This window comes from Aethalodelphis obliquidens, unplaced genomic scaffold (genome assembly GCF_003676395.1).
Source record: "Aethalodelphis obliquidens isolate GAN/ISIS:26980383/991018 unplaced genomic scaffold, ASM367639v1 scaffold47, whole genome shotgun sequence".
Lineage (NCBI taxonomy): Eukaryota > Metazoa > Chordata > Mammalia > Artiodactyla > Delphinidae > Aethalodelphis > Aethalodelphis obliquidens.
The window spans coordinates 11,240,331-11,249,058 of NW_020837991.1; the positions used below are offsets into that span (position 1 = coordinate 11,240,331).

General features: G+C 41.7%; 1 protein-coding gene across 9 annotated transcripts in view; it reads right to left on the reverse strand.

The window, feature by feature from the left end:
• INSIG2 (insulin induced gene 2) overlaps positions 1-8,728 on the reverse strand; it is a 32,577-nt gene extending 23,849 nt beyond the window's left edge. For 2 of the 9 annotated variants that reach the window (XR_003427873.1, XM_027082590.1), the window contains exon 1: positions 8,230-8,640. The gene's annotated coding sequence lies outside the window, so the exon portion shown is untranslated. The other 7 variants (XM_027082586.1, XM_027082584.1, XM_027082591.1 and 4 more) reach the window with 6 other exon arrangements.

Genomic DNA, 8,728 nt, shown 5'->3' on the forward strand with positions numbered 1-8,728 from the left:
TTTAAGGTGGTTATCAATATGTATTTTCCTTTACCATATTCTTAATTGTTTGAGTTTGTTATTGTAGGTCTTTTCCTTCCCTTGTGTTTCCTGCCTAGAGAAGTTCCTTTAGCATTTGTTGTAAAGCTGGTTTGGTGGTGCTGAATTTTCTTAGCTTTTGCTTGCCTGTAAAGATTTTAATTTCTCTGTCGAATCTGAATGAGATCTCTCTGGGTAGACTAATCTTGGTTGTAGGTTTTCCCCTTTCATCACTTTAAATATGTGCTGCCACTTCCTTGTGGCTTGCAGAGTTTCTGCTGAAAGATCAGTTGTTAACCTTATGGGATTCCCTTGTATGTTACTTTTTGCTTTGCCCTTGCTGCTTTTAATATTTTTTCTTTGTATTTAATTGCTGATAGCTTGATTAATATGTGTCTTGGTGTGTTTCCCCTTGGATTTATCCTGTATGGGACTCTCTGAGCTTCCTGGACTTGACTATTTCTTTCCCATATTAGGGAAGTTTTCAACTATAATCTCTTCAAATATTTTCTCAGTCCCTTTCTTTTTCTCTTCTTCTTCTGGGACCCCTATAACTCGAATGTTGGTGCATTTAATGTTGTCCCAGAGGTCTCTGAGACTGTCCTCCATTCTTTTCATTCTTTTTTCTTTATTCTGCTCTGTGGTAGTTATTTCCACTACTTTATCTTCCAGGTCACTTATCCGTTCTTCAGCCTCAGTTATTCTGCTACTGATTCCTTCTAGAGAATTTTAAATTTCATTTATTGTGTTGCTCATCAGCGTTTGTTTGCTCTTTAGTTCTTCTAGGTCCTTTTTAAAAGTTTCCTGTATTTTCTCCATTCTATTTCCAAGATTTTGGATCATCTTTACTATCATTACTCTGAATTCTTTTTCTGGTAGACTGCCTATTTCCTCTTCATTTTTTTGGTCTGGTGGGTTTTTATCTTGCTCCTTCATCTGCTGCATGTTTCTCTGTCTTCTCATTTTGCTTAACTTACTGTGTTTGGGGTCTCCTTTTCATAGGCTGCAGATTCGTCGTTCCTGTTGTTTTTGACGTCTGCCCCCAGTGGCTAAGGTTGGTTCAGTGGGTTGTGTAGGCTTCTTGGTGGAGGGGACTGGTGCCTGTATTCTGGTGGATGAGGTTGGATCTTGTCTTTCTGGTGGGCAGAACTGCGAGGGACCCCTATAATTCGAATGTTGGTGCGTTTAGTGTCCCAGAGATCTCTGAGACTGTCTTCAATCCTTTTCATTCTTTTTTCTTTATTCTGCTCTGCAGTAGTTATTTGCACTATTTTTTCTTCCAGGTCACTTCTCTGTTCTTCTACCTCAGTTATTCTGCTATTGTTTCCTTTTAGAGAATATTTAGTTTCATTTATTGTGTTGTTCATCACTGTTTGTTCTTTAGTTCTTCTAGGTCCTTGTTAAATGTTTCTTGTATCTTCTCCATTCTATTTCCAAGATTTTGGATCATCTTTACTATCATTACTATGAATTCCTTTTCAGTTAGACTTCCTATTTCCTCTTCATTTGTTTGGTCTGGTGGGTTTTTACCTTGCTCCTTCATCTGCTGCGTATTCCTCTGTCTTCTCATTTTGCTTAACTTAGTGTGTTTGGGGTCTCTTTTTCATAGGCTGCAGATTCATAGTTCCTGTTGTTTTTGGTGTCTGCCCCCAGTGGGTAAGGTTAGTTCAGTGGGTTGTGTAGGCTTCCGGGTGGAGGGGATTGGTATCTGTGTCCTGGTGGATGAGGCGATCTGGATCTTGTCTTTCTGGTGGGCAGGACCGCATCCAGTAGTGTGTTTTGGGGTGTCTGTGACCTTACAATGATTTTAGGCAGCCTCTCTGCTAATGGGTGGGGTTGTGTTCCTGTCTTGCTAGTTGCTTGGCCTAGGGTGTCCAGCACTATAGCTTGTTAGTCGTTGAGTGGAGCTGGGTCTTAGGATTGAGATGGAGATCTCTGGGAGAGCTTTCTCTGTTTGATATTACGTAGAGCCGGGAGGTCTCTGATAGACCAATGTCCTGAACTCGGCTCTCCCACCTCAGAGGCACAGGCCTGACACCTGGCCGGAGCACCAAGACCCTGTCAGCCACATGGCTCAGAAGAAAAGGGAGACAAATAAAAAGAAAGAAAAAATAATACTAAAATAAAATAAAATAAAGTTATAAAAATAAAACTGTTTTTTAAATTATTAAAAATAAAAAAAATTAAAAGTAAGAAAAAAAAAAAGAAAGAAGAGAGCAACCAAACCAAAAAGATCCACCAATGATAACAAGTGCTCAAAACTATCCAAAAAAAAAAGCAGACAGACAGAACCCTAGGACAAATGGTAAAAGCAAAGCTATACAGACAAAATCACACAAAGAAGCATACACATACACACTCACAAAAAGAGAAACAGGAAAAAAATATACATATATCTCTATGTAAAAAAAAAAAAATGGAACAGAGCAACCAAATCAATAAACAAATCTACCAATGACCATAAACTCTAAATACTAAACAAGATAAACATAAAACCAGAAACAAATTAGATGCAGAAAACAAACCCCAAGCCTACAGATGATCCCAAAATCCACTGCCTCAATTTTGGGATGATTCGTTGTCTATTCAGGTACTCCACAGATGCAGGTACATCAAGTTGATTGTGGAGATTAAATCCACTGCTCCTGAGGTTGCACGGAGAAATTTCCCTTTCTCTTCTTTGTTCGCACAGCTCCTGGGGCTCAGCTTTGGATTTGGCCCCTCCTCTGCATGTAGGTCTCCTGAGGGCGTCTGTTCTTTGCTCAGAAAGGACGGGTTAAAATAGCAGCTGATTAGGGGGCTCTGGCTCACTCAGGCCGGTGGGGCAGAAAGGCGTATGGAATGTGGGCCGAGCCTGTGGCGGCAGAGGCCAGCATGACACTGCAACAGCCTGACCTGTGCTGTGTGTTCTCCCGGGGAAGTTGTCGCTGGGTCCCGGGACCCTGGCAGTGGCGGGCTGCACAGGCTCCCAGGAGGGGAGGTGTGGATAGTGACCTGTGCTCGCACACAGGCTTCTTGGTGGCGGCAGCAGCAGCCTTAGCATTTCATGCCCGTCTCTGGGGTCCGTGCTGACAGCCACGGCTCGCGCCCATCTCTGGAGCTCATTTAGGCAGTGCTCTGAATCCCCTCTCCTCACTCACCCTGAAACAACGGTCTCTTGCCTCTTAGGCAGGTCCAGACCTTTTCCCGGACTCCCTCCTGGCTAGCTGTGCACACTAGCCCCCTTCAGACTGTGTTCACGCAACCAACTCCAGTCCTCTCCCTGGGATCTGACCTCCGAAACCCGAAACCGGAGCCTCAGCTCCCAGCCCCCGCTCGCCCCGGCGGTTGAGCAGACAAGCCTCTCGGGCTGGTGAGTGCTGGTCGGCACCGATCCTCTGTGCGAGAATCTCTCCACTTTGCCCTCCACACCCCTGTTGCTGCGCTCTCCTCGGTGCTCCAAAGCTCTCCCCCCTCGCCCACCGCCCATCTCCGCCAGTGAAGGGGCTTCCTAGTGTGTGGAAACATTTCCTCCTTCACAGCTCCCTCCCAGAGGTGCAGGTCCTGTCCCCATTCTTTTGTCTCTATATTTTATTTTGCCCTACCCAGGTCCATGGGGAGTTTCTTGCCTTTTGGGAAGTCTGAGGTCTTCTGCCAGCGTTCAGTAGGTGTTCTGTAGGAGTTGTTCCACATGTAGATGTATTTCTGATGTATCTGTGGGGAGGAAGGTGATCTCCACGTCTTACTCCTCCACCATCTTGAAGGTCTCTCCTAAGCAGGCCTTTTGGAAGGTGAACCTAACCTAGCACTTAATCATCTTTAAAATATATGTCCTGTAAGCTTCCAAGTTTCAAACTACCTTATAAATGAATTTTGGGAACAAAACCCATGTGTAAACTGGAGGGAGGGGTGGGGGTGTTGAGTTTAGAAATAATCAGTATGAAAATGAGAACATCTGTAAGAACTAGTAACTTTCACAGCCTATCAGTTCCAGGTTATAAACAGAAACAATAGACTTTTTTTTTTTACTGTGCCTCTACCACACTCAAAGCTCTGTGCCCAACACCCAAGGGGGAATTTTATCCTCAAGCTCACAAACCTACTTACTGTACAACATCACTGAGCTCTATAGCTTAGCAGCCTTGAGAAAACAGTACATATTATAGCTGATTCATAGGAAAATATATTCTAAACACCTACTGAAAATCCTAGAAAACATCTCCCCTTGACCTGGTCTTGCAGACTATTCCTTGCTGTGGTATCCAGCATGTCAGCATGTCATGTGTTCTACAGTGTTCAGTATCTACAGAATTCATCATCATCATTATCATCACGATACAGCACCCATTTATGGAGGGCCTACTCCATGCCAGGCATATAGTAACTCTAATCTTCAAAATAATGCTAAAGGTAGGTATTATCATCCACATTTTACAAATGAAGATATAAAGTCAAAGAGACTTAACAACTTGCCTATGGTCACATGACATGCAGTATTAGAACTGGAATTGTACCTTACATCTGACTGATGCCAAAACCCATCCTCTTTCCTCTAAAACTTGAGTCCCATTCTAGCCCAACTCCTTAGACTTCTTTTTTGGCATCCCCTATAGAAGGGCATTTGGTTACTGAAAAGATGGACAGACACTGGAAAACAATCTTAACTGTAAATATTCTCAAGGTACTAATGTAAATTAATGTCCAACCAGAAAGACCATAAGAATAAATGTACAAACAAATAAATTTTCTTTAAAAGTACTAGATCCAGGAGTAAAAATATGTATTAAAGAAAAAAATTATATGGCCAACTTACATACAGTATTAGACCAAGAGTTGACTCCTCATTTCCCAAACTTCAGCAGACACAACAATACCCCCCGCTTTCTGCTACTAAAACAGCTACTAGAGGACAAAGAGTAAATATACATTTAAGTAACCCAAATTGCTCTAGTATATCTAGTAAATTGTTTCTGTCTGTGAATTTTTCCAAAAGGGAATTTTATGTTGAATAATATTTTTAAAAGAACAAAACAGCTTCAGTTTTAAAGAGCTATTCTGGTGTGGTAGGTCCCATCTCACATCACTCACCAGTGTTTGTCAAAGAGCACTGGCATTTTGGGCAGGGCAATTTCTTGTTGTTTGGAACTGCCCTAAGCATTGAAAAACATTTAGCAGCCCTGGCTCGTGCCCACTAAATGCCAGTGCACGCCCCCTCCCCACTCTGAGATAACCAAACATGGCCTTACATGTTTCCAAATTCCCACAGAGAGGCAATGTTCTCCCACTGAGAGACACTGATTGCTAGACTCTTTCCGCATTCTATTTCCAGGCTGCTAGAGACTTTCTACAATGTTTATTTATGTAATTCTGCCACAGCTGTTTACTCAACCTTTCTGAAAGTGCTTGTTTATAGTTTCTTACTTCACCCCAAAAGTTGTCTTTAAAAATAACACAACAATTGTTTCATGTTTACCTGAATAAGATTTTTAAGCTATTTTTTAAGTCCAAAAAGCTAATTTTGTGACTACATAGTAATACAATACTATATAATTACTGGAGACAAAAATAAAAGTTAAAATGCTTTAGAATCACAGTATCCTAAAATGTAAGAAATGGAAGGGAATGGGAGTTCATCTCTTCCAGGGGCTATGTGAGTCTGATGTAAAACAAAACCAAAAAAGTTGTGGATATGTGCATTTTTCCAGTTAGGGAGTTGGACATTTTTATATCAAGTACTCAAAAAGTTCATGATCCAAAAGAAGTTAAGAACCAGTGATCTGTTTCCTGGCAAAGCAAATGAGACCCAAAGTGATTAAGTGAAGTGACAAGATCAAGAATGTATACTACTGGGTCTTGCTACAACAAACATGTAAAGTGAACTCCTAGAAATGGCCAGACTCATCAAAGGGGTAAAAAATTCCACAAGACCATTCACTGCCTACTATGCAACAACTAAGTTCCTAAATAAAGCATGTTGTTTATAATAGTCACACATTAGGGGAGTAGGTTATTTTAAAGTGAAAGCTCTTGGAATAAGTATCCCTAATTTGTTTGTTTTCAAGTTTGGTTTTCTGATTATGTATTGATAATATCTTCCTAGAGCGTATCTATACGTTTAAATGTTACTGTTACAACAGCAATAAATTCGATTCTCAAAATTTTTTTAAAAACCTATATTTGAAAAATTTAGATTACCCAAGAAATAATTTTCTGATCAGGGAAGAAGTCTCTGGTATAAAGATACCGTTTAAAAGACAATATCTCAATAGATCCTCAACAATAATCCTAGTAAGTAGGCAGGTGTTTTTAATCCTTAATCTTTTTATTTTATAAAAATAAAATAGGTTAAGTAACTTTCTGAGATTATAAAACTGTTGCCGGGTAGTACCAGGACTAGCTCCAAGCACTCTGACTCCATGTCCAGAGTGTTTTCCCATTTCACAACTGCCTTTTCTACAAACACCATACAGAAACAATTTAAATGCCACAAAAGAAACAGTTTTTAAAGCCATGTTGATAAACTACTGTTAATACCAAAATAACACCTTTTTTTTTCAAAAACTGACAAAGAAGAAACTTCCACAGAACATGAAAAATTCTACCTTGAGCCCTGACCTACAATTTCTATAAAGTACGTTACTGAACAAAAAGAAAAATAGTTCAAATAGTTTGGATAGATAATAACAAATCATCAAAACTGGAAAAATGTTATTCCCAGTCTATGGCTTCCTGTCAATGGATTATTATTACCTTCAGGTAAATAAAATAAGTGATTCTCAGCTTTGCGGATGAAAATCAAAGTTTACATTTGCCACTGAAACAACTTCCAGGCAACAGGCATTTGAAAACAAGCATACAAACAAAATCTCCCTAAGAACTGATTAAGTACCAATTGTATTTTAACAATTGCAACACCCCCAAAACCATACAAGATCATTTCTCTTTAAAGGAAGAGCAGTCACAGAAGTATGTTTACTCCCTCAGATTACCTGTCTCTTCAGGTGCTTAGATCAGAAAGGCTACTAAATAATAAAATTAAATTACTACCTCACATCTTTTTTATCCTATGCTCTTGTAATTAGAATGGCATTCTCAAAATTGAATAAGCATTACAGTTAGGAAAAACATACTTAAGTCAATGAAACTCTCCTTAAATAAAAGCACACAAATGTGAATCACAGGCTATGGACACTAAAAACTTTTAGGAAGAAAAACATGTTTGCCTTGAAGACCCTGCAACTCATCTTTCCTGTCAACATTAAAACCCAAACACAGAAACCATTAAGCAAGCAACATTTGCATCCCATTATTGCTTTTAAATGACAAATCTCAGTCCCTAAAAAGGTTACTCCATCGTTTGAGAATAATTTTCTGATAACAATGAAAACAAGCTCTGTCATTAAATTTCTAAATTGCATTTTATCCTTTCCTTTTCAGTCCACCACACGTAAAAGCAACAGTTGTCAGTTTAAAAAGAATCAACCTCTTTACCAAATAAATGTACATGATTCACAGCTTCGTCACTTTATATCAGGTATGTACTGAGAACTATAACAAAACACACTACTCAACTTAATGTCCAGAGAAAGAATAAAAGGAGGAAACAGGAAGAGTACGGGGCTATTCTCTGGGGAGCCCCTATTAGTGGGGGCATCCCTTCATTCATTTTTCACTCAATGGTTCCCTATCAGGGCCAAACCCCAAAGTTGGAAGATACAACCTAGCCTCTGCCAGACTGCCTTCATTCCTCCTGCACCCAAGACAGGAGCTTGTCTCCCCCCCCCCCCCCCCCCCCCGACAATCCTCAGCTCCATTGCAATAGTGATCCCGGCCAGTCTCGGTGCCCCAGCTGTCAAGACTATTCATTCCTTCTTGAAGCATTTTCTCAATAATCCTACAAAATAGTCAGCTCTCCCTGGTATATTTCCCTAGACTATCTAGCTAACGCCATACTTCACTAACTTTCTGCCAATGCTAACTGGACATGGGTCACTATCACTTAAGTTTTATCCACACTGCTTTCCTCTACCAGATTGCCAATCCCCACTGACCAACCCTAAAATCCAAGAAACTATCACCAACCGACTTCTAGGTCCTGAAAAGAGTTATCTTTGTCTTTACCATACACCTACTCCAGAGGTTTCCAATTCCAATCCAAAATGCCGAAGTCCCACTCCTCAACCCAATATCAACATACCTTTTGGCGGATTCTAAGCATTCTACAATACCTACCTTTTCGGATCCTTCCCCCTCCCAAGCCTGAGTCTGGTCTCCCTGGCTACGAGCCTGCCGAGTCCTGACAGCTCTATGCTTGACAGCCCGCCGACCTCCACCCCATCAGATCTCCGGGGTCGCCCTTCCCGCCGTCCTCCAGCCTTCTTTCCGCTCGGACACTCTTCCACTGACCGGGGAGCCTCGGCCTCTCCTAGACCCTCTCCTCGACCCAGGTGTCCCCTTCCGGATCTCGCCGACCCTTCTCCAGGTTAAGCAGAGCCCCTCGCCCTTCAGGCCCCATCTGTGGTCCTGGCTCCTCGTACTTGCCAGCAGGGTTCCCAGGCTGCAAAAACGCAAGCGGTTCTTCTTCCCGAGGGCCACCACCTTCCTCAGGCCCCTTCCCTCAGCACCAAGTCCACCGCGCTTCCCCGGGGAATCCCAACTCACCCCCGCCTCCGCCATCTTCTGGGACCGGCCCCCACGCCCCTCCGCCGCTTCCTCCTCCCCTCCCACAACT